Source organism: Pundamilia nyererei, unplaced genomic scaffold (genome assembly GCF_000239375.1).
Source record: "Pundamilia nyererei isolate P.nyererei 1_Seehausen unplaced genomic scaffold, PunNye1.0 scaffold00097, whole genome shotgun sequence".
Classification (NCBI taxonomy): domain Eukaryota; kingdom Metazoa; phylum Chordata; class Actinopteri; order Cichliformes; family Cichlidae; genus Pundamilia; species Pundamilia nyererei.
In genome coordinates, this window is record NW_005187498.1 from 2124618 (window position 1) to 2149888 (window position 25271).

The 25271-nt window shown below is 41.0% G+C and overlaps 1 long non-coding RNA gene across 1 annotated transcript in view; it reads right to left on the reverse strand.

Moving 5' to 3' along the window:
* The window catches only part of LOC102199196 (uncharacterized), a 44282-nt gene extending 21190 nt beyond the window's left edge, over positions 1-23092 (reverse strand). The window contains exon 1 of the long non-coding RNA XR_311922.1: positions 22602-23092. This is a non-coding gene — a long non-coding RNA (uncharacterized LOC102199196). The remainder of the gene's footprint in view (positions 1-22601) is intronic.
* Between the last annotated feature and the right edge of the window lie 2179 nt (positions 23093-25271).

A 25271-nucleotide genomic window follows, 5' to 3' on the forward strand; every position in this document is an offset into this window, starting at 1 on the left:
TGTGTGTGTGTGTGTGTGTGTGTGTGTGTGTGTGTGTGTGTGTGTGTGAGAGAGTTGGTGGAGGAAATTCTGCCGAGACCAGCTGAAAACACGTGGCTCCTCTCACCCCAGAGCCATGTCGACTTACAGGGTGCATGTCAGTCATCTGTGATTGCAGAGCAGAGCAAACGGGATGGGACAGCATGAGGATTATAAGGCAGCCTGGTGTTTCCACTGGGGTCTCCCCTGCTGGGTTACATGGTCCCAGCTCCCTTTGTCTGCTGTTAACCCGTTAAATCCCGCGGAAGAGCCCATTCACAAATGTGTCACACACCCCGGGGGTGCATTTTGTGCGGAATAATGATCTTAAAGGGGTTATACGGCATTGTCACTGATTCCAACTTACCCGTTAACCCCCCCACAGCACACATGCAAACTTCCATTTGTTTCCTGGCGTGTTTGTGGTTTTAATTATTGTCAACTCTTAAGCTCTTAACACCACCTTCAAACAACATTCCTTAAGAGGATGTTCCACTGTAGTCAATCATCAGCAACAGTTACTGGTGAAACACAGCCGCTCTCTACAAACGCACCTAAAAGGGATTTTGACCACTGCATTTTCTGAGCACACTGATACCCTTTAAACTCGTTCTTTTCTATTCGAAACTAGAGTGCAATATTTTAACAATACAGACACAGCAGCCCTCTCCTGCCGTTGTGCCGAGCATACTTTGCAGCTAACTGTGTTTGCGTTATATGTTTCGGGTTCACTGAGAGAAAGTGTAATTACACTGCAGTAATGCCCTCCATGATTAATGATGTGGGCCTCTGAAACCAAACCATCAGGCCAATGGCAAATTACCACTATAAAAATAAACCATGATGTGAACAGGTCAGCCAGGCCGGAGCACAAAATGTCTCTTAGTGTGTATTTATATATAGGGTATGAGCGAATAGGGAACGAGCTCTAGTAACCCAATTAGTGTTGGTCCAGTGTCAGAGCCCAGCTCTATCAATGCTCCGCGGCTCTGCAGTCACACAGAAAAATGTATTTTCTTGAACTTTTTGAATTTAGATGAGACATTTTTGAGAGGCAGAGATGAGCTCGCACGTATGCAATTAGAGGGAGAAAAAAACAGCTGGAACATCACTTCTTGTTGAATGAAGTGCTTAGCTGGACCGATCGGGTCGAGAGCTTGAAAAAGAAAAAAAGGGAGAGAAAGAAACAACCATTTCTTTTTAATTGCTGTCGACGCTGTCACATCATCGCTGCTCCGCTAGGGCACGTCTTCCAAATGAATATGGAATATACAACCGGATGACCTAATCCTTATGGCGCAAACCCCTTTCCAGAAATAACCCAACTTTGGCTAAATCTCAAGAGCACATGCACCTATAGTCCCAAAGGCTCTCTGTAGTCAAGTTCACATTTCTTCTCTAACACTGACTACGCTGCTCAGCACATAAACACATCTGATTAGTCCTCCACAGCCTCCTCCACTACCCAACAACTCCTCCCTTCCCACTTCTCAGATGGAGAGCACTTGACTCTTGCCTAAATTGAACTCTTATGCACTCTACTTTTTTGTAGTTTAACTGAAATGGAGTATTTCATTGAGAGCAAAGCACTTGGACTAACACCAACCAAGGATTCTTGTGGTTATCAGTTGACATTTGGAAATGACTCAACTGGTGTCATAAATACAACAATATGGCAAATATTTACCATGTGCAAAGACACTTGTCAAATTAATTTTCTATATGTATTGAAGTCCCTGCCACAAGTAAAACCACTACCAATAAAAACTGTGGGAGAAAGAAAAAAATCATCCTGCTGGTAATCACAAAGCCTAAGGACACCATCTTTTTGCGTTTTGCTCCTTTGTCGAAAGCTGCAGTGGGATCACGGAAGTGAATCCTTGAGCGGTGAATAAAGAGCTACCTGTCCGGACATCACGCTACACCCATCATTATCTCAGCTGTGGCAGTGATTTTTGTTTTCGATGATTCATTCGTGAGGTCTGAAATGGAGTTTCACACCTGTCAGCACATCCTTAAGTGGCTTCTGTATAAATTCCAGCATCCACACATTAAATGAAATGAACAAAACACAACCTTTCAGTGCAGATAATCCATCTAAGTTTATTGCACATTCAAACACATAATTAATGAGCCATTAAGTGCACAGACGTGGGCCTTTTTTTTCTTTTTAAGAGTATTAAATTGAAGTGTGCATGCATCTTAGCATCAATCAGATGGAAGGCTGACAAACAGCCCCATTCTTTTTTAATAACAATAAATCAAAGCCTGCACATGGCTGTCTCTCTGAGACAGAGATGATCAAAAGCAGAGGGTGAGATGGCCAAACATCATGTCTAATGTCTCAACAAACTGAGGATCAACTGTTTCCAATTAGGATTACAAAGACATATGAAAAAAAAAACTGAACCCATCCACCCTGCTCTCCTTTGCACACATACAAAGAAAAATAACAATATACAAAGCATGTTTGTTGTGTTTAAAAGCTCTAAATTTAAACACTGAATCAGTTTCTGCGGGTCTCAGTTTGTCCCTTTTTTCCACTCCTAAACAAGATGTGAGTCAAATGCTCGCAATCGTACAAAGCTCCGTGCACCGTGCTCTGTGTTAGTTTTAATTTCTCATTTCTTTCACTGCCGTTTAATCCAGTCACATCAGCTCCCCGAGCAGGTGAAGTCAGCCAAAGACTTTCCCACGGTCTGAGAGCAAATCCAACGCCCCGAGCCCTTCCTGAGGGCCGGCCATCTGTTCATTCTGTTTGGAGTGTTTTAAGGGGTAAAGCGTCAGCTGCATGACCAAATTCAACGTTCCAACACACCCCGCCTTCGTGAAGAAAAGCCCAAAGCATCCATTCAACTCGGCACACACGCACGCGTGCACACGAGCACACGAGCACACAGACACGCACACACAGCTTGTGCCCAAACACAAACAAATCAACAAATAAACAGACAGATGTGACTCCTCACATTTGACTGGTTTGCAATCCAAAACCGTCACACACACGTTGTGCAAAAGTAACAAATATGCACATTTCACTAGAGCTGATTTGAATTTGAAATCACTGGCAAAAAAAAAAAGAAAGAAAGAAATGAAAACGTCTTTCCTGCGGAAGAAATTAAAAAAAGGTTATTTTGTTTCCATTTTTCTGCTGCTTTGGGAGAATCCTCATTAAGATATCGGACCATATAAACCTTGACCTTTGCTCCCTCTGAGGATAAATCATTTGTGCCACGAACTTGTACAAAACCACATCATTTCACCACCAAAGCCGCTAAAAACACACATCGGGCGCATTTGTGAAAATCACTGCAGCTCGCGGGAAAAAACAAACACCTTACTTTGAATTAGGATTTCAATCATGTGACGCATTTCTTTCTTTTCCAAGCACATGCTGCCACCCCCATCCCAAAGGCCCCCCCCACACACTCTTTTTGCACCCCTCAAACAAACGTGCTATCATTTTATTTCCACACTGAAAGAGCGACTCTGCCGCTGGTGGATGTGGTCCTCGCCCCGGCCTGACGCATTTTTAAAATGCGTGACATTGCCTCTGTGGGAGCATGAGAACGGAGCTTCCTCAATTGTAGGGTCCCCATACCCGGCCTGTAACCATGGAAGCAGATGCCTGCCCTCCCGGCCCTCCTTACCTCCTGTCGATCGCGAGCTGTGAGCTGCTTCGGCAGTGAAAAGAGGCTGTGCCTGCCTTTCTCCTCGCTCTGACCGAACTTGCCCCACTCCTCAAAAGGAGCCATTGAACAGGTCACTGGTCTAGACTTGTTTGCACGGTCCAGAGAGCAGCCTTGATGTAACCCTTGCTCTCCCCTCTCTCTCTTTCTCTCTCTGTTTGCCACACCAGCCGCCCAGCGACTGCAGACTGTGGAGGGGCGGCAGGGAGAGGTGGGTGGGTGGGGGGGGGACACTGGAGACGTGGATTTGAAAAGGAGCCTGTCCGATTTTGCCATTGTGCCTTTTCATTCATCGATCGAATGAATATCGAACCTTCTGTCCCCGCGTGTGTGAAACGGATAGCTTAGCCAGCATTTTTTTCCCCTCTCTTCTCAGGTTTGTGTTGTGGGCCCAGAGCTGTGATTCCTTTTCTTAAGACTTGTAAGAATATCTATCTATCTATCCTTATAATTATATATATATATTTATTTTATTTTTTTGCAAAGAAAATGTCATCTTTAACAGTTGTTGCCAAGTTTATTCCTGATGTGGTCTGGTATTTTGTTAAAGTGATGAATGCAGAAAAGAGCTGAGTTGCTTTCTTCACCCCTCACTGATCACTGGATGATCCAACATGCTTGATTTCTATAGTATTCTCTAGTATTATATTTATATTAGCGTGCTACGATTACAAATGAATTTTTAGTTATTAATTAATTAAACTTCTGCAAAAAAAAACTGTCTAAAAATAAAGAAAACAAAAAGGAAAATTGGTTGAATCAAAAAAATCTGCAACTAAAATTTATAAATAGACATAAAGCACTTAAATATTAATTGTTTAATGCAATTGCAACATTTGTAAAACAAATGTAAACTATTTACATGAATGACTCCAGTCATATGTAAAGGAACAAAACAACTATACAAAATAGAAAAGTGAAAAAATATGAACTGCTCAGTTATATTCTGAGGAATTAGCTGTACGTACAAAATAAATAAATTAAGTAACACATACATTACTGCATTACTTGGCTCATTATTAGACCCAATGACAATATGATTTCAAGTCAAAACCACTCGACCTGTCAAGTCCTGGTAATTAATTAAATGCAATCATTATGTGAAGGCAGCTAAAACGATGTGCTTTTATTAACGTCAAGTGTGTGTGTGCGTGTGTGTGTGTGTGTGTGTGTGTGTTTACATATTGAACTGCTGCAGTAAATGGTTATGGATGAGCATATGTGCACTTGACTGGGCCAAAGAGAGAAGGCAGTGAGAGGCTTGATGACAGTAAAAGGTGGCACGATCAATGTCAACATATCAGCATTGTACAGTCATATAAGGTGATTGTTGTGATTCATAAAGAAAAACTCATTTTGTTATTTCACATATGGGTTTATGGTTTTATTTGATTATTTTTTATTTTGAAAGTAGAAAAGTAATTGTTAGATTTTTTTTATCTCTTATTTTACAATAATTTATTTTTGATTTAACATTATTAATAAGTGGTTTGAATTTTATTTAATTGTGTTAACATCTTTTTTAAAATATTTTAAATGTTTAAAAACAATACTTAAAAACAGTTCATGCTAAAATCATTTTTCTAACTGCATTTAATTGGATAAAACATGTTACAAAAATTAAGTGCAGAAATGTACCACTTAGCATTGAATTTAAAAAGCAAAAGGTTCAGAGAGGAGCAGTTATAGACTACACGCTCCATGTGACAAGTTGCTATGTAGGGGCCAATCAAAGGGGGCGATGGGGGGAACAAAACAGGGCAGAAAATGAGCAAATTCAAAGGCAGGGGAAGCAAAGCAAAAGAAGCAGTGAAGTAAGGACGCAAAGGCATTGTGTTCGCACAACAATTGAGGCTGATCCCACAGCGACTACCGGGCCTTCCTCCGAAAATACCGCTGCTGCCAGAGCCCACATCCTAACAGCACAGAACCAGAGCAGCTGGAGGTCTCGCCCTGCTTGAAGAAAAATCTGCTTTCATGTGAAATTAAATGTTATAATTAAACAGACAAAAAAAAAGCAGTTTGCCAGCTGATTGCAAACAGTGCATCTCCTCTGTAGTCTGGGTTTCTATGATTAAAACTCAGTTCCAGTTTATGTTGTGACAAAAAATTAAACTAACAAGAATAACTCTTAAAATGTTGATTGAAACAAATAATAGCTGCTAACTGCGTGATAAACGTCTCACTACAGATACAATGTTATAATTTCAAAATTATTAAATTGCTTTAAAAAATTATAATTTATTTTCAATCTTATTTAGGAAACATTTTTAAAAAATTACAAAAGAGTAAAATATGCAACATAAATTCATTTTCATTTAATTGTTTTTTACATTAAGCATAATCTGAAAGGGAAGATAAACTAGATAAATAACATGAGACAAGGCCTGAAAATAAAAAGGACATTATTCATCCTGGATATGAAACAAAAAAAAAGGCTGCATGTAGAAAACAGAGCTGACTGATGTTAGCAGGAACAATGGCAGAGATGGGACCATGGGGTGGAGGGGAGGGGATTCTTCACTGAACCTTTATACGACACAGTGACGGGGACAAGTCGGCCAAATCTGCCACAAAGACAAGCTCAACATTCCCGTCTCATCTCACGATCCAATCTTTAAAAAGACACAACAGAATTATGAAACAATGTGAAAATAAATACGTCAGGGAAGCCTTTTATATATTTTTCCTTCAAGTTAAAATATTTTTTGAATTCTTTAAATCAATTATTTCTGGAATGTGTGTCAAAATACCCCATGATGAAATAAAAACAGAAAAACATTTTTTATTCCTTTTGATCAAGTGTGTGTGTGTGTGTGTGTGTGTGTGTGTGTGTGTGTGTGTGTGTGTGTGTGTGTGTGTGTGTGTGTGTGTGTTTCTTCTCTATCATCTGAAATCCAAAAGCAAATCATTTTTCCACTGCTCATACTAGAACAACTGGCAGTAAATGAGACAATAAATAAATGCGTCTGATTTCTCTGCACCACACATTTACCAGCACACACTCAACCAAACAGCAGCTTTGGCAGATGTTTCCTGGAACACACAGGTAAACCAGCAACCCACCATCACCATCGTCCTGCCTGGAATCGGTGGCAGCTGAATGCCAGAGTGCTGCTCCACCACGTCTGCTCTCACAGCAGAGCTAACCAAACAATCAAAAACCCCTCGATCGCTGAGTGACCCTGTCAGATATTCCTGTAAGAGATTGTGACTGCAGCTTACATATCTAAAAAAAACTACCATTCACTTTAATGTCAGCTGTGCACAAGAGAACAGAAGCAATGAGGATTACCACTGTCATAAATTAAAGGTGGACTGAGGGAAATATCATATTATCTTGTGTGCTAGCTAATGCTATTCTTTTAGGGTTGTCAAGGGGAGAAACGTGACCAATTCCTAGGCACTAAAATATCAGGTGATGGCAAAAACGTAATAATTAACTTACGGAGAAACAAACAATAACACAAAGATTACACTGGATTCTATATAAACTGTAATAACATAACTTTAGAGAACAGTTACCACCTCAAATCTAGATTCTATCCAAAAGAAAGTGCAAACTCTGAACCGACTTCAGATGTGTTGTCCCTTCTCAGGGCCACAAAGTCTCCCTCCCTCAGGTCAAGCCCATAGGCTGCTACACAAAGCAGAGGGCATCATAATCTCCTCACCCCCCCCCCCCCCCCCCCCAGCAGTCAGTCCTGCTCAAAACCTACAACACTAAGCAGATCCACAACATTTTCACTCTGTCATCTATTTTCACTGTGGGAGGGAAAAACAAACAAACTCACATTTCTTTTGTTTTTTAATGAATCAATCACTTTATTAATTGGGTGATTAAGTTAAAAATGTGCAGCAATTCGCTGGGCATGTCTGTAGGTCCCAGCTATGATCATCGTATATGAAAGGCAGCTGCTGCATTTGTCACAGAGAGGCTGGGTCTAACCTCCACTGTCACCAAAGTCAAACACTAAGCTTTCCAAGGTGCTTTAGAAGGTGGACTGGAACAAAGGGCCCCTCACCACAACCACTACCCAAAGCACTATTTAATTAGGTGTGCAGCAACAAATCCTCCCTATTCAGTGGCTGGACACTTGTGGTATTGGAGTGTAGTGTATCGGTGGTGAAAGCCCCATAACACTAGAGGAGTGTCCCCTCCCTCACAAAGACACACACTAATTCACTAATGCCTGTGTGTTAACAAGCCCATCGTCTGCTCCTCTAACTCTTTGTCTCTGAATGGGTGCTAATGGAGAGACAAAACAGCACGCACACACACTGAGGCCCTCCTTCAACACATTGCTCTTTTAACAGACAGAGGCTGGACCTTGGTGTTAAAGCGGACATGCCATGCTTCAGCAGGCAAAATATTTAACTCTGCCTAAATTTAACCATAAACTCGGAAAACAGAACAAAACGGCCACCAGGGAGAAAGCGAAGATAATCTAGCAGATGAAATGCACAGCAGCAGAACAAATACTTTCATGAAGGAAATTTAATAGCAAAAGAAGTTTAATTTCAGGTTAAATATTAAGCACAAATTTTTTTTTAATAAATGTTATTAATTTATCTTAAAGTAGGTGCTGAATACTTGTGGAAAAAATCGTTTAATATCCTAATAAAACCGAGTAAGAACAATGAATCGGTTCTTTCTACTTTATCTACTTGATTTTATTTTTTTAAATGTCTATGTTAGTGAAATAAGCCTAATTGCAGTTATCATATTTTAAAAACATTATTTTAAAAAAGAGAGAGAGACGATGCATTACTAAATGAATTAAAACTCTACAGCCACGCTTTCAGGGACTGTCTAGTTTGATAAAAGACAAAGTAACTCAGACCAGGGTTGAATATGGGTGGTGGGCTCTAATTCTTGAGCACAAAACCAGCATATCCACCGAGACAAATCTTGTTTGATGGATTCCTGCTGCTAGATCCAACTGCAATAGTTCGGTCTGGGAGGCCCATTGTACCAGACGTGCCCGGGAAGGAAACACACTCAAAATTTATTAGAAACGGGACTCCTCACATACAATATTAATTCACAGACAGCGTAGAAAAAGCATATTACCTTAATCCAACCGATGCCTGTGCATTTTCTCAGGGTTACAGTATTACATAACACAAAACCACAAAAACCTTAAAGCTAAAATTTTCTTTTCTTTTTTTAATGTGAAATATTTTATATTTCACATGGAAAATTATATTTGTGTTTTAACTGCAGCAACTCTAACTCTGCATTTATGTAAACAGACATCTATTTGTCCTGTTTAATTGTAAGATGTAGGGAAATATTGTAATAAAATATTTTAAGCATCTTTCATTGGCCCAAAACTAAATGGAAGCATAAAGTCAAACTTCCTTAATAATGCTAAAGGAGGCCCATCATCATGACATCCGTTTTGCTGGGAAAAAGAGGGTGAGTGAGGATTTAATAAAAAAGAAAAAAAAGGATTTGCGAGAAAGGAAGGAAAAAAAGACGAGCGTATTGCGACACTAACGTCTCCCTGGGATCTGGCGTGGCTGTCTGTATATGTGCAACACAGAGACAGTGACAGAGAATGAGACAGCGTTCTGTCTTCCTAAGTGCTCGAGTGTAACTAATTGTATGAGTACAATTATGAGCATCTGCCTTTTCATCTTTGGTGGAAGCGCGTGTGTGTGGACGAACACGTGTGCGTCGCAGCTGAAAATGTGCTCGGCTCTGCAGTCTTAGAGCAGAGGCTGGGCAGTGCCTTTAAGGCAGCGCTGGGTCAGTCCAAACACACTGGCAGCTATTCATGGCCCAATCAAATTGATGTGAGATTCTGTCCCTCATCTGCCCCCCATTTCCATATGAATGCAGAATATGCTAAAGCAAAAAAAAAGAAAAGAAAAGAGAAATCTACAAGATCCTTGTCCCATGGAGCCACTGCAGGGAAAACAGATTTGCAGGGAGAGCTCTACATGCTCCTTTACTGCAGACAACAGGAATCGTGGCATCATAAGCACTTTTAGACAGAACAATAAAAAAGGAAAAACTCCTTTCACACACGCATAAATGCTCTCCTCACACACATTTCAACGAAGCCAAGGTCAATGCTGCAGTCTGTCCTAGCAGCTTATGAATCGAAAAAACACACATATTCAGAGATGGTCTATCGTGAATGGACACAAACACGTACACAGGCATAAGAACAGATCCACGGAGGCTCCATCCCAGCCCCTCTGTGTTAAAGGCTTCAGCCAGACAAAGGGTTTGTCGTCAAAGACAAACAGCGGGAAGCATGGAAACGGCAATGAACGTGATGTGGAGACGGACGCCTCGGCGCGAAGCCACGTTTGACAAACGGCAGTGGCTTAAAAAGAAAAAGAGGAAAAAATGTGCAGATGTGCATACCCTGGATGTCCCGTGTTCCCTCTCTGCTACCTGGCAGGCACAGGTAAAGGCAGCTGTGTGAAGAGAACGCCATCACGTGTTTGTACGTATGTTTCAGACAGACGTCGGTCTCCTAACACACACCAGACAATGTCACACACTCCTATTGTTCCACTCCACCGCTTGGCCCGAGACAAACCCCAGTCCTGTCTAGCTGTTTAAAGGTGGGCTCAAGCTCAAAGCGAGGAGGCCATCTATTACCAGGAGGGATGAGGGGAGGGGAGTCAGAGACCCCCAAATAGAAGGTGGGGTGGGGTGGGTGTGTGTGTGTGTGGGAGTGGGGGTGTCTCAGTTGGCAAGGTTCTTAACTGCAGATGAGCACAGGAGCTCAAAACCTGCCACCTCATTCTGACGAGCAGACGATGGAGTGCCGCATGCAGCAGTCGGTCTGAAAAAGCTGTTTTTGCCTGAAATAATCTAAAAATATAGAAAATCTGAACTTTCTCTGGGAGTTGGCTGCTGAGTCAGGGAATGAAGATGAAGCGAACAGACTAAACCAGAAATTTAACATCATCAGAATAAATGTCACAAAGCCTTTCAGACACATTTCTTGAGGTAAAATGCCTAATAGTGCAGAAAATTAAAGTAATCCTCACAACATTTAGGGCAATTTAGAAGATATTACAGGGTTTGTCCAGGCTCAGAAATGGGACTTTGGGGCGCGAGTACAAATATACTAACAAACATATATGACTGGGGCAATGAGCTGTGTTGGCTCACTTATTTATAAGGCAATGCATTTCCCGTTATTTCTGGATATATAAAACAAAAATATATTTGTTAAGTAAATAAAAACACGCACACAAAAAAATACTAGTACTTTAACTCTGGTTTTCCTTTGCAGGAAGGCCGTGGTTTTTCTTTTTTGTTTTTCTAAAACAAAAATACAACCATTTATATGACAGAATAATAAACACCTAACATGTGCAGTATATTTGGCTTTATTCTTTAATTTAACTACAATTCCAATTGAAAAGATTAGATTTTATCTTTATGTTGTCATTTTTTATTTCAAGCATTAATGCAGCAAAAGTGTTATTTTTAAAGAAGATGTTTCTGTCTAATCATATTTTTGTAAGTTTAGGGAAAATATTTACGTAAATGTGGAAGAAAAGAAGGTTTGCCCATGCTGCTGTTTTGGAGTTGGCTCATTGTTCTGGCAATGTGAAAACGCTCAGCTGTATGATGTTTCAAGCGAACATGGCAAGGTTTAGAAAATAGGCTTTGTTTATGCGTGACATTACAGCAGTGATTTCTTTTCCATGCACACATCAGTCCGGTCTGGTTACCATCAGCCCAGCATCAGCCACCTGTGCTCAGGCTCTCCTGTATTTACGTTGTGATAATCACAAAGCGGGATCTCGACCAGATTGTGTGTTTTATCTACAAAGAGTGCCTCCTCGCTCTGGGTCGCAAAGCGTCACAGGACACTCGAACAGATTAAAAACACGGACTGTTGGTACAAGATTTCGAATCATCGTGTCAAAGCAGAATCAGAGGAAAAAGCAGAAACCAGAGTTTTTGGAGCAGGCAGGAACTTTCTGGCAGCGTCCCACAGGGCTGTTCTGCTCTCGACTAAGTCATAGTGTGCGACTCTCTCCAGCAGCACGCCGGGCTCTGCCAGCTACACAAACAGTGAGAGAGAGCATGACATCACCCCTCTATCATCCACAAGACACACTCAAGGCTCACAGTTCAGCAGGTTCAAATGCTCGATGCAGATGGAAGCAAAGAGATCCTTCATATTATAGCCTGCCTTTTTAAAAGTCACCCTCTGCCCCCCCACTGTAAGGTCTGGCCTGCTTGATGGGTCCATTATACTTGCCAGTAACAGTAACATTGCTGCTGCAGCGCCGTACCATTTATACCAGCTCTGAGGGCACGAGTACTCACTGCAGTGTTCACCTGAACGATAAGCGTTTCCACTCAGACAAAGCTCCACATTATAGGAAGAGAAGAAGTCAAAGCCTCATCGTTTCAAACTGTGGCATCCTCATCTGCCTCTGTATGGTCTGTGAATCTCTGAGCTTCATTAAACCAGCAGCAAAAACTGACACAACCGTACACTCGTGTGTTCACTCTGGTGGTGTTGGCAGGTTAAGAGGTTCACGGCTGAAACGACAACAAAGTGTGGCTTGCGACGGCAAAGATGATGTCATTTTTTGGCATGCTGCACCATTCCCAAGGGTGAGAATGGCAGGTACAGCGGACCCTAACACACAATGGAAGTCATTAGAAAGGGGCTACGTTACACTTTAGTTTGAAGCGATTCCTGTGCCCGTCTCTGCTTTCCCCTGCTAAAAGTCACTAAACTGTTGACGCACACCAGTTTGATCGCTTTAAATCAACGCTGGCAGTGCCTCTAAAGGGAATCTCTCTGGGCCATAAGATTCAGCAAGTACTAGGAAGGTGTTACCTACTCCGTGGGCCCACTGCAGCACGAGCAACCTCAGCACCAATAAACACAGACACAAATCTTCCTTCCCCCCTGGGCAGCTCAGGCTAGAGCCATCAATTCCCACACGTGGTCACCACGTCTCCATTCAAACACATTTCATTAGACTCGCATCGCACTCTGCAGCAGGTAGCATGTGGCAATGATTTCAGACTTTGTCTGCTTTTAATAAACTGACCCCGAATGATGACTCGAACCAGTGTAGTGTTTGTTTTTGTAATGGTTGACTCTTAAAACGGGCTGCCATTATCACAATGTAAAACTGTCATGACCCTACAGTACATTTTTGTAATTTACCTGTAACATGTAAAACATCAGCTTCTCACAAGGAAAGTACGAGCTCGTCTAAGAAGATGGAAGAAGATTAAAAAAAAGAAAAAGAAAGTCGTCCACCGTGTGGCCCACAATCTATTCATTGCTCCTGTTTAATGTCTTTTGGATGCATAATCCTTTCAGTTTCAATTGCAAATTTAACAGTCCCCAAGGCCCAAGCACCAGACTGGTCAATACAAAACCAGACAACTAATTACCGAGCACACCGTGCTCTCCTATATCCCCTCCTCCTTTCTTCCTCCATTTCTCTCTCCCCAGTTTCTCTCCCTCTCTGTCCAGCAGCTGTGGGGTTCATGTACACAAGAGCAGCAGTCAGGCAGTATTAGGTTTCCACTTCCCAGATCTCCCTTAAAAGCCTGTCCCATAATGGTCCTTCAGCCACACAAACACGCATAAGGTTTCAAAAAACAAAAAAAGGAGAAGAAGCGCAATAAGTGAATATGGAGACACTTAGTTGAGCTTTTTGGCAAAAAGATTTCTGCTTTTCTTTTCTAGCTTTTCCCTCCATCAATTTTCTTCAGTGATTTTTCAGTGAAATCTTTTAAAATTTGTTAACGACAGGTTAATTGCTTTGATCGCACTGTTTCCTTATGGTTGAACACCCCAATAGTAAATTAAATGTTTAGTGAGAAACAAAGACATAAATGTTCATAATGTCCAGCAGTTAAGCAGTAGCTTTAACAGCGTGTAATTACCACGTAATTGACACTCTGTTTTCAAGCAATAAATTAGAGTGGAACATGACAAGCTGCTTAGCTCATAAAAAATACTAAAAGCTGACCTACGTCTCAGCTCTAAAGTGGTTAGCAAATATGGGAGTGTCTAAATAAATTAGTGATGTTAAAAAATCATTTGGTGGTTATTTTAATGATAAATTATTTAAGTAAATTATTAATTCAAGCTAAATATACACTATAGCCCAAATCTCCGAACAGCAGATTAGACAACAACTATACAAAGTCATACTAGAAAGGTAAAGCCTAATGTTGTACTATATCCAAAGAAAACACAATTACAAAAACCTAGATGATAATTTGACACAATGAAACTGAAACACAATTTTGTTATTCTATATAAAAAAGATAACTGATGCCAATTTTTATTAGAGGTGTAGCATGATTATAGATTGGCTCGCCTTAAAACACACGTGTATGGTGCAGAAACACTCAGCTGACCATATGACATACGGTGCTTGTGCTGTTTTTAGTGCAGATGAGAGAGAAGTTATCCTCTGCTTCCCATGAGTAAATACCCCGACTGTGACAATGATAACACGGTCATGATAGCACTCTCAGCGCTAACCCAGCCTCATGTTGTGCTGTGTTGTGACTGCTGTCCTTCGCTTTACGGCCTTCCTCTTTAAACAGACCCACTCTCGAGGCTTTGATCATGACCCGAACGCACACCAGCAGCTCAGCGCTGCCCCTAATTTGCTGATGGGTTTAAAAAGTCCCTCAGTTAAGATCACTTCCCTTAGATAATGGGAAGAGCTGCCCCCCCTGTGACCTAAGCGGAGTGTCCTTTGTCTCACTCCTAATGTTTGCCTTAGCCCATTGTGTCTGCATTATCCAACACCTCCACCCCTCCTTGTACCACAGCTTTGACGCGACAACCCTGCTGCACCACAAAGAGGAAACGCTAAATGTATGGAAACCATTTCCCAGGGAGCCCCCTGAGCTCTATATGGACTCCCATCCCCCAACAACCCCCCCACAGCACTTATATGCGTCCCCGCCATAGAAAGCGCAGTGGTTAAAGAAGCCAAGCTGTTTAAAATAGTGCAGAGTCGAGGGGCTGGAAACACTAGACCTGACATATGCGCACACGCACATGAACACACGCAGACACACGTACGATGCCACAAAGAAGTCCCGCGACCCTTTGTCTGCACAGAAGAACGAACTCCTGTTGGCTCAAAGACAAGCAGACAAATTGCCAATGATCCTTTGACCCAGGAAATGGGCAACTGTCCAGAATAAAATTGCTGAAACACTAAATAAGATAATAAATATGTAAATTGGATTAGTGAAAGTACAAAGATGAGCACTTTTTCAAATAAGGTGTTCAAATAGCAAAACTGCAGAAGCAGTCTGGTGTGAGCACCTCACAGTAATCACTGGGATGCTGTTTAATGAGCGTCCTAAACGCGGTCACTCCAACAACCGCCTTGTGGTATACAGTAGAAACACAATGTTTGACTTGTGCTCTTTTATTTCCCTCCTTACATTTGTGCAGCAAAGGACAGAAAATATCAAATGGGCAAAAACAAATGAAGAAAAAAAAACATCGTATCAATAACTAAAACCTTTTAATGGCAGGTATAAAGTGAGCTGGAGGTGAAAGGAATGTAAAATAATCTTGCATCTTTATATCCGTCTTTCTTTTGTTCTTCCTTTCTGCTAAGTAGCACAAAGGACAGCTGGGTAAGAAATGGATCACCGGTAAAGAGACACAGCCTCCATCACAGACATGACATCACCCCCTTTATAAACAACCCTTTGGGGGCCATTTGTGCCAGAATCCAATGCTGCATGTGTGCTCATGTGTATGTGTGTATCTACTCTTGCTTTGCTTTTTAGATAATATTTTTTTCACATCACTTTAAGTTCAAAGACCGACATGTTGTTCTACTTTTCTTCTTCATGTGGTAATAATAGGTTGAACTGAAAACTGTAGCCATGGGTATTAATTTATCACAGCGAACAATCCCAAACACTAAACATCTGTGTTATTTTCCATTGGCAATGCTCAAGACTTCGCTCAGGTCATTAATAATTCAATAATGAGTGACTTATGACGCATATCATCTGTCATCATTATTGTAGTGTTGAATGACACTTAGCATCCTCCTGCACTTCGTGCTATTTGTCAAAGTAAGTCATGCTAATCGCCCATAAAGTCATGACTTTCTTTTACCATATAAGTAAAGAGTAAACAACCCCTATGACTTTCCTCAAATACTAAAAAAATATCCAATGACAAATTATTGCACTTAAAAATGAAATCTCTGTCCTAAGAATACGTCCTAACATGTGAACTAACAGTTTAATGGTGCATCATCCTCGTGGAGGGCTACATGTGCATTGTGTACTAAAGGAGAGGGAGTGTCAACTCTGTAAAACAAACAGACTTGTCAAACTGGCATGCATAAATAAGTAAACCTGCATCTCAGAGTTTGGGCACATGCTAAAGGACGGGAGAGTTTTACTACATCCAGCAGGTGACCTTTTTAAGAAACATAATGTGATGTTTGTAACATTAGCCAATCAGAGACGCAGATTCCCACCTTGGACAGAAACTATGGCGCTAATAGAATAGAACAGAATGCAATAGAATCCCTTCATTTATCATTGTATGGGTGTACTAACAGTTGCACGCTCAAAAGCTTCTGCTGGTGCATGAAAGAGTTTGCCAGTCATTTCAAAAGTTTGGCTTTAACGGTGGTTCCACCCCAGTTTGCAATTGTGCTCATATGGATGATCGTGTTTTTTGGACAGTGTTATTGGGATGAGGCACGAGCCACCAGCTCGATTAAGAAACTGAAGATGTCTTTCTGTGGAAGTCACGATTGCACCAATCATATCAGTAAACACTGAGACGATTTGCTGGTAGTGTTTTGCCATCTTTACAGTCTGGCCAGTAAACCACATGGTCCTCTCTGCTGGGACTCACAGATGGAATATATGGATCCCCGACCCAAAAAACTGGATCATGTATCAATAAAGGCATCCTAACCTGTTCTTTGCTTATTACGTGAGTAACAGTTAGATGGAAAGCTAAAGTAGAATGGTAAAATCTAGAGCAGGGCGATATGACCAAAAATATTTATCATGGTATACATTTGAAAATTTGCGATAACGATATAACTGACGATATAATTGACACTAGACAAAATACTTTACAACTCCACAACTTTATTAGTGCAAAAAAAAAAACATCAATGTATTTTCACTTAAACAAGCAGCTGTTTTTTCTGTGCATTAAAGTTATATAAAAAATTTAACAGTTCAAATGCAAATTCCTCGCTGACAGTTTAACCAAAAGGCATTTCCAGTGGAAACTGGCCGACACATCCTCAGCATAACCATGTATAATATCCACAAAACTTAAAAAGAGGTTATACACACACAATACGGTAATATTATGTTGAAGCACAGTATGTATCACTCCGCGAGGCTCCGCCTACGATAGCCGTAACGCTCCGACAATCCATCAAGCGGTGCGGCTTCGTAGCTTAGCAAAGTCGTACTGAAACATTTGACAGATTTTCGAGCGCCGTGCACATAAAATCGTTTCGAGGTCAGTAAACACAACCAGAGTTCATACATAAGGCACACGGGATTATAAGGGGCTCTGTCGACTTTCAGAGAAATCAAAGGATTGATTTTAAGTGCGCCGTATTTTCCAAAAAACACGGTAATAACGACGGCCCGCTAGCATGCGCTACCAAAAATAGTGCTTTGTTGTGTATCTGATGGACGAAAGCTAAACCAGTTCCACACCACTGAAGCTGCAGCATTTTTACAAACCAATTCTGGTTCATCCGTTTCATTCAACGATCCTCCTCTTTCTCTGTCGCCGCCATGCTTTTTCTGCCATGTGCGTATGAAAACAAAGGCACTGCGCATGCGCGTTTTACCCATATTCTATCGTGATATTTCATTTTCTTATCATTGCCCAACATTATACTGGTATTACCGTGAACGGTATGATATGGCCCAGCCCTAGTAAAATCTCTTTGAAACACTGCAGTAGTTTGGAGCCATTTCATGCTCCTTTTTTTCTATGTTTGAAAAAGTTTTTTATTTAACTGCAAACTTTGGTCAAGACAGTTGACACAACCGAACAGGCTTCTCTCTCTCTCATTAACTTTCAGGGAGAGACAGCAATTACAAACAGAAGCTAGAAGGTCTTTGGTTCATTTTAACACTTGCAGGGAAGATTTTATTCCACTTAAAATAACAGAAAGTGTTGTCGTCAACTCAGTTAATATTAGCTCGCTTCACCATGGAATGGATGGCAACCTGTCAAGGGTGTACCCCGCCACTCAGCCAATGACAGCTGGAATAGGCCCCAACCCTCCTGTGCCCCTGAACTGGATAAGTGGTTAAGAAAATAAATGAATGGATGGATGTCAGCTCCACGCCCGATGTGTGTGTGTGTGTGTGTGTGTGTGTGTGTGTGAGAGAGAGAGAGTGTGAGAGACAAAAAAGGAAAATAGTATAACTACAAGAGACTCTCACTTTGAGCTGAAATGTGATAAATGCAATGATTTTTATGTTGTAATTACTTTTTAATTATTCCTGTTTTCACTTACTAATTTACTAGCAAATACAAATTCAGTAAGTTTTTATTCTTGGATATAAATTGTGACATATCAGATGATAAAGTTATAAAAGCAATAATTTTGAATTATTCAGAGTCTCAAAATGAAGAAAACTACTATTAAATGCTTGCATCAGGAAATTGCCTAAGCCCAGATATCAGTATCATAACAGAAACGCTGGATTGGGCCTATTTTTGCAGTCGAATCAAGGCCAGTGTCACTAAGGTCTGCATTCAATTTGTATCTTGCTTTTATTTTGAAAGTTCTGATCAGAAGTGCTGTTTTTGGGACTCCTTTGTTGCTCGCTGCTATTCTTCATCCGCCATACTGTCTCTGGTTTACAATAAACTCTAATTAATGATCCAAGGAGTCATAACCAATCATGCTTTTGTCTACATCACACAGAGAAGGGAATGTCATTTAATGACGCAAACTTTATGACTTTAAAGCAGATATGCCAAGTTAAGATTGTTCACAATACATGATCGTCACATTGCTCAGGCCTAAGAAGCAGCTATAAAGCTCCTCTCTTCTCGGCCTTCGGGGATACGAACTCCTGCTCTATGAACAGCCGCATTGTTGGAGGAGTTATTTTGATCATATTTCTTCCTGGAACAGCATGAATTAACTGTACGCCACACTGTGTGCCTACATTAGTCAGCAAAATTCAACTAGAAACTGTCTCCTAGTTAGCCATTCTCAAAAACAAACAAACAAAGCAATGACGACTAAAAACTTCTTACTGTCCACACTTGCAACAGCACGAGCCTCCCTGAATTCAGCCTGGTGATATCCAGGCTTTGTTACAACAATTCATGTGTCAGAGGTAAAAGCTGGAGCAGCCTGCTTGGTAAACAGAGACAAACAGGGCTTCCACTCACTGGTTTTACATGCACTCTAGTAATTTGATCATAACCCGAGTAAGACAATACTCACATTATTGGGACTGTCATACAAACATCTTAACAAAATTATCTTACTTGCATTAAGGCCGTAATCGGAGTAAGCAAAACTCGATTTACAGAAGTAATCGATTTTTAGATGAGCCTGACCACGTATAGAGCATATAGCACAGTATGTATACAGCTGCCACACGAGTCATAGAGTGAAGCACATGCAAGGTGGTGTGTTTGGAAAGAGAAGGAGCCAGGTGAGCAGCAGTGAGCAATAAAACACGGTTTTCAGGCAACATCACATAGATGATTACCAGCACACAGGTTTGCACAGGTTGCATTATGATGAGGTACAAACATATTTATCTGAAACATAAGGGAGACGTGGCATAGCTGAGATGAAGTCAGTGGGAAAATGCACAACAGCAAACAGGGTGGAAGACGTGGGTGGAAGGGCTTGTTTAAAGCTTATAAACCCTTATAAGTAAGTGTTTGATCTAAGGATTCAACGAATGCAGTTCTTAATGAAAGTTCATTTAGCTAAATGCCCTCTGACAATTCAAGGTGGATGCTGAGTGGAAAGACTTAAGTTTTAGAAAGATTTTAGTATTTCATTTTTATTTCCTGTTTGTCTCTCATCTTATGGATTTTAACAAACAAACAACTTAGGAACGTCGCAGACAATTACCTTAAAACCCTTGAAAATCATAGTAAATAGTACAGTGTGGCACTAACAGGCTCTGAGAATGACTCAAACACTACTTGGCAGGAATACTCAAATGTAAATCATGCAACTTCTCTCCTGGTTGAGTGGCAGAAAAGGAAACCACCTCCTATTTCCTGAACCAGTCGGATCCCGCCTGCGTTCTGGGTTTCTGTTTTCATCCTGAATGACACCTCTGTCAGTCACATGACAGTGGAAGCCTAACAGCTAATAAATCACTGCTCCTAACTGAGCTTTTCCTCTTCACTGCCTGCGCACAAGAACCAGGCTAATTTATAACTAGAACAGGCTTGCAGGAGAGGCTAAAATTGGCCCGGGGAGGTCAGGGAGGTTATCTGACGACAAGTCGTTACTTGGCTTAAAAAACAGCAGTGGAGATTGCCAGCAGACATACTACTGGAAAACATACACAAATGCATCCCAGAGAGGAGTAGAGAGGGTTTCCGATTAGACGATGAACTGCACCGTACCAACTGATTAATAGTCATAGAAGACAACTGCAGTCTTCTTCACTAGCACTGAATTCTGGGAGCTGAGAAACTCAAGTAAAGTTTTTTGTCATTTTTACAAATCAGATTTTTACTTTATTATTTAATAAGTGCATTTTATAATTTGTAAAAAAAAGAAAAAAAGTCATTTTAATCCAAAAATTCTGCCATTACCTCCTAAAAAGGGTCAAAAAATATTTCTGAGCACAGCTGGAATTTTTACATTATTTTAATATTTGTTCAAGCTAACACTGGGAGAGAAAAGCAAAAGCTGCAAGTGTGTAAAGAGCCATTCACCAAGAAGAAACCGATCGACAGCATCATCTCTCTCATTTACTCTCATATTACGCTGCTGAAGCTGGAAATTCAACTTTCTGACAGACTTTTTTTCCAAGAAGATATGCAGTTCTGTGCTCCTTCACAACACTATGACCCACATAATCAAAATAAAGAACCAGACCCTGCAGCACAGCTCGTGTGCATGCATAAAGGAGCTATGGTAGCAGCTAGGCTTCATCCTGCATACTATAAATTCAACTGTGTTCAGAGAACGCCATAAATAAATTAAAAGAGGCACATCTGAGGCTTTTAAAACGTGGCTCTAAAAACTACCTTTCACAGGAGAAATAAGCCCATTACAGCCAGTCGAGACACTCAATTCCCACGTTACTGAGATGTCTAATGAACAAAGGGAACGAGGGAGGCACAGAGTGAGGCGGTCAGAGAAACGGGTTCTGATTTCCTCAAAGAGTGAGGTCAAAAACCCCAAACTGCCAGTGAACCATCAAGGTGAGACACATAAATCATGGCTCTAAAGTTCAGTAGCTTCCTAAAATGAGTTGCTTGCTCAACTCAGCTAATTTCTCAAGACTCTCACAAACCACAGCTTTCTCTGTGCAAATGAGTGAAAAGGCTTACTTTATTAAACTGACACTTTACATAGTTTGTCAGACCCTTAAAGAATATTTGCACATCAAAAAAAATTTAAGTAAAATAAAATGTGAATTTTAAATGATGCTAGTGATATATTTCATGTAACTGATGATTTACATTCAGGAAACAAGAAGCTTTTTTTTAACTGCACCAACATTTGTGAGTTTAAATGAGCTACAACATTACTTAAAATAAATAGGTAACAATATTCTTTCTAAATTACAATTCAGAGGATTTTTTTAATTCAAACTAAATCTTAATTCCTATCATATATTATTATCAACTAATTATTGAGCAATAACATATCTCAAATATATAAATAATGTTAATTATTATAAATGTTGGTCCAGTGCTTCTCACATATGTGAAATGTGAGGTCCCCCTAACATTTCACACAATGGAGTTATTCGGGGAGCTCGCAGTAAAGTATTACTTTCCCTGTAACCTGCATTATTTATTCCTTCAACAGCACTACAACAAAAAATCTGAATTCCTCAAGCGCTTCATCAAAGGCCGATGAAATGTGGATCGAAGCTTAGCCCACCGTATCCACTGCAAACTTGGAAACTTCTCTTTCTCTCTCTCTCTATGATTTTGTATCAAAACATTTGCTCATTGTCTCATTTCTTTTCTCTTGTTCATCACTTCGTTCCTGTAAAAGCAGTGACGGTGTAAAATACACGAGACATGAACAGTTTTGTCGGTTGGTGAGGCTGACGGTGTCTCAAATACTGTGCGGTGTCTCACGACTGCACTCCACCCCATTTAAAAAACAAATAAAAAAATTCCAAACTCATAAAAAAGTGAAGCTACTGAGCAGCTGATAAATTGAATTAGCTAAAATAAATGGCCTCCACAGCAAGCCTCCTTGGAGTCGAGCACGGGTCCCTGGCTACAAACGGACACATGTTTCACAGAGGCGTAACTAAATGACTAGTAAAGTTTTCACAACCATTGTTCTGTCCGAGCCGTTCTCTTTGACCTCTTCAAAATCCCTTCCCCCACCCCATCACTCCACCTCGCCCCCCCTCCCACCAAATAAAATAAAAAAATGTTTTAAAAATCATTAAAAATCATTGGGACACAAATTCAAAGATCTAGCCTCTCCTGTCACCAAATTAATTTAAGACTGACAAGAAATATAAGGAAAATCAGGCTTATTTTGTTAATACTTGGGAACGGAGTTTAAAGTCCGACTAAAGAAGTTAAAGCAGGCAACAAATGAATCAATAGAGCCATGAAGAGTGCTCCTGAGATTTCAGGCAGATGGATTCTTCTTAGGGACAGAACTTATAAAAAGTGCTAAGAGGAAAGCACTTACCACACAGATCCTGACGTCCGAGCCCAAGAACGAAAGCTTCCTATCTTGTCTATCTCCAATCCACTTCCATTTTTCTGAGTTACTATATTGCAACCCCCACCCCACGGAGAGCCGGATAGCAGAGAGTGCGACAGAGAGAGGGAGAGAGTCAAACACAGACACACACACACACACTGGGGTGGGTCGGTGGGGGGGCTTAGTCCTGGTGTGGAGATGGAGGGGACCATTGCAGCTGTGCACTTCGTCAGTATCTCCTCAAATCCAATCCTCTGCTCCATGTGTGTCTGCAGCACCGCGGAAAAAGGCAACGGAAACAAAGTGATCCTCTTACACACAGCCCAGAGAGAGAGAGAGAGAGAGGGAGAGAGACGAACAAGGCGAGGAGCAAGAAAGAGTGCGAGAAACATACGCGGGGAAGGGTAGGGAAAGAAAACAAGTGAGCTCGTTTGAAGGCCGAGGAAGCTCGAGTATAAGCAGGTTCAAGTTTTCAGCGTTTTCTTTTACTTTGCCACAGAATGCCGGCCGAGTGGGAGGGAACAAGTGAGAGCTTCTAGGAAGGCAAGGAAATAGTGCATAATACCTTCCAGCTTCCTTCAACCCCCCCCTTCTCCCTCCCTCCCTCCCTCTCTCCCTCCCTCTGTCGCTTTTCTCTCCCTCTCTATCAGTCTTTCTTTCAGTCTCTCAGTCCAGTAATAACCCTGTCTGTGGCAACCCCCCTCCACTGGGTGCAGGAATGCAAAGCAAGAGTTTCAAGAGGCCCAGTTAGACAACCTCAGAGTCACTGCACCTTGACCCGCAGGTCAGACGCAGGGCGTGTATATATATATATATATATATATACATATACATACGTGTGTGTGTGTGTGTGTGTGTGTGCACACGTTAAAGGGGTGTGGAGCTTTTAGTTGTGTCTGTGTGTACCTAAATCTGTGGGGCAGCTTTACCTCACCAGATCATATAACCATACCTGGACAGCCACTTGACAGAGATAATACTGGTGGACACTTACACCACTGCCGCAATCAGGGTAACACTTACTGCTGCTACATGCCAACAATGACTGCCTTCACTCAGCAAGATTAATTGTATTAAATTGTTCTGGACCTTTCCAAATGACCAAATAACTCAAATTAAAACATCCACTCGTGGTGCTCTGCTGAATTAATCTGAAGAAGCTGCTGTTTCTGGACAGCCCACAGTGTTGGAGTGAAGCACATTCAATCACACAGGTTTACAAAGGAGTGTCAATTTGGGAATTTATTTACACGCGTATGTCATAATTTCATCATTTGCTCTTTAAAGTCCACTCCAAATGGCAAATATCACAAACAACACACACATGCAAAATGGAAAAAAAAACATTGATGGGATCCCTCTTTCTTTTTTTTTAGCAATTCAAAGATGACATGAGACACGGCTGGAGCTGAAGTTAGCTTTTGTTTTTTTACTTTCAGATTACTGGCAGTTAAACAGACACACACACTCTGGAGTGGACTTGGTTTTGCTTGGACAGTGTGCTGAAACAAGCGTTTAAATCCCGCCAATCAGGCAGGTTTGCATCATTTGAATGAGACAAGCTGGTACAGTCCTCCAGTCGGTGCCCAGTATTGTGGCTTTCCTGCATGTTTAAAACCTATTCTTCTAATTCATTCAAGTGTTCCTATTAATACGGGTCCATCCTGCCCCCTCCCAGTCTATTTGCCAATCCCTCAAACGAACACAGTTCCCATAGCTTATGAACAAAAAACACTGCATACAGAAAGTTTACCATTGTTTGTTTAAATCATTAATGCAAATATTATAGATTTACTTTTGTTTTGAAGACTTCCATCTCCGTATGGACACCTTTTATCAATAAAAAGTACTAAAAGTTTCCATGAGCTGTTTGCAATACAGCTGTTATAATGGATAGTTAACAAGGAAAGTTGTGAAAAGCCTCTCACATACACTCAAACACATCAGTGACGGAACAGCAAAACGCTAAAAAAAAGGATCGTATCACTTACCAGTTGACATTTCATATTTGTGCATCAGTCTCCATCAGCAGAATAGCACTGACTGGGTGATGAAAGGCGTACTTTACTTTATGCATCCACTTATAAGACCCATCTGTGCTCATATCACAAAGTAAGGTTTAATGAGGTTACAGGACCCCACATAAAAGGAGACGGCTTGCTCAATTGGACACTTGAATGCTTACATAAAACCCAGGTTCCATATATTTGCATTTCTGAAGAAGCTTGCATAACCATGATTTTGTTTTCAGATGCAAATGATTTGGTACAATATATATATATATTTGTCACAGCATCAATCATGTAAAACAAAGTGCTCTCACATTCACAAACTTGAACGCTTGCAAATACACACACGCACACACATTATACATAACTAGTTCATTGGCCCTAGGGGGTTTCCTACCCTGTGCTTTCTCTGCCTGTGTTGTGGGACTGTGGACGGGGATCCAGGTTGTAGGCAGGCAGCTGACTCACTCTCAGGCTGCATGGCGGTGGTGTGGGGCTTGTTGTCAGTTCTCAGGGGAGCTTTCTTCTCTACCTGCATGAAAAGAGCATGTAGGCTTTAATAACTGTGACTTCCATTCAGCTTTAGACAGAGCGTGTTACAGACGACTGTAGGTTATTTTGCGATAGTACTGTACAAATTTCAAAT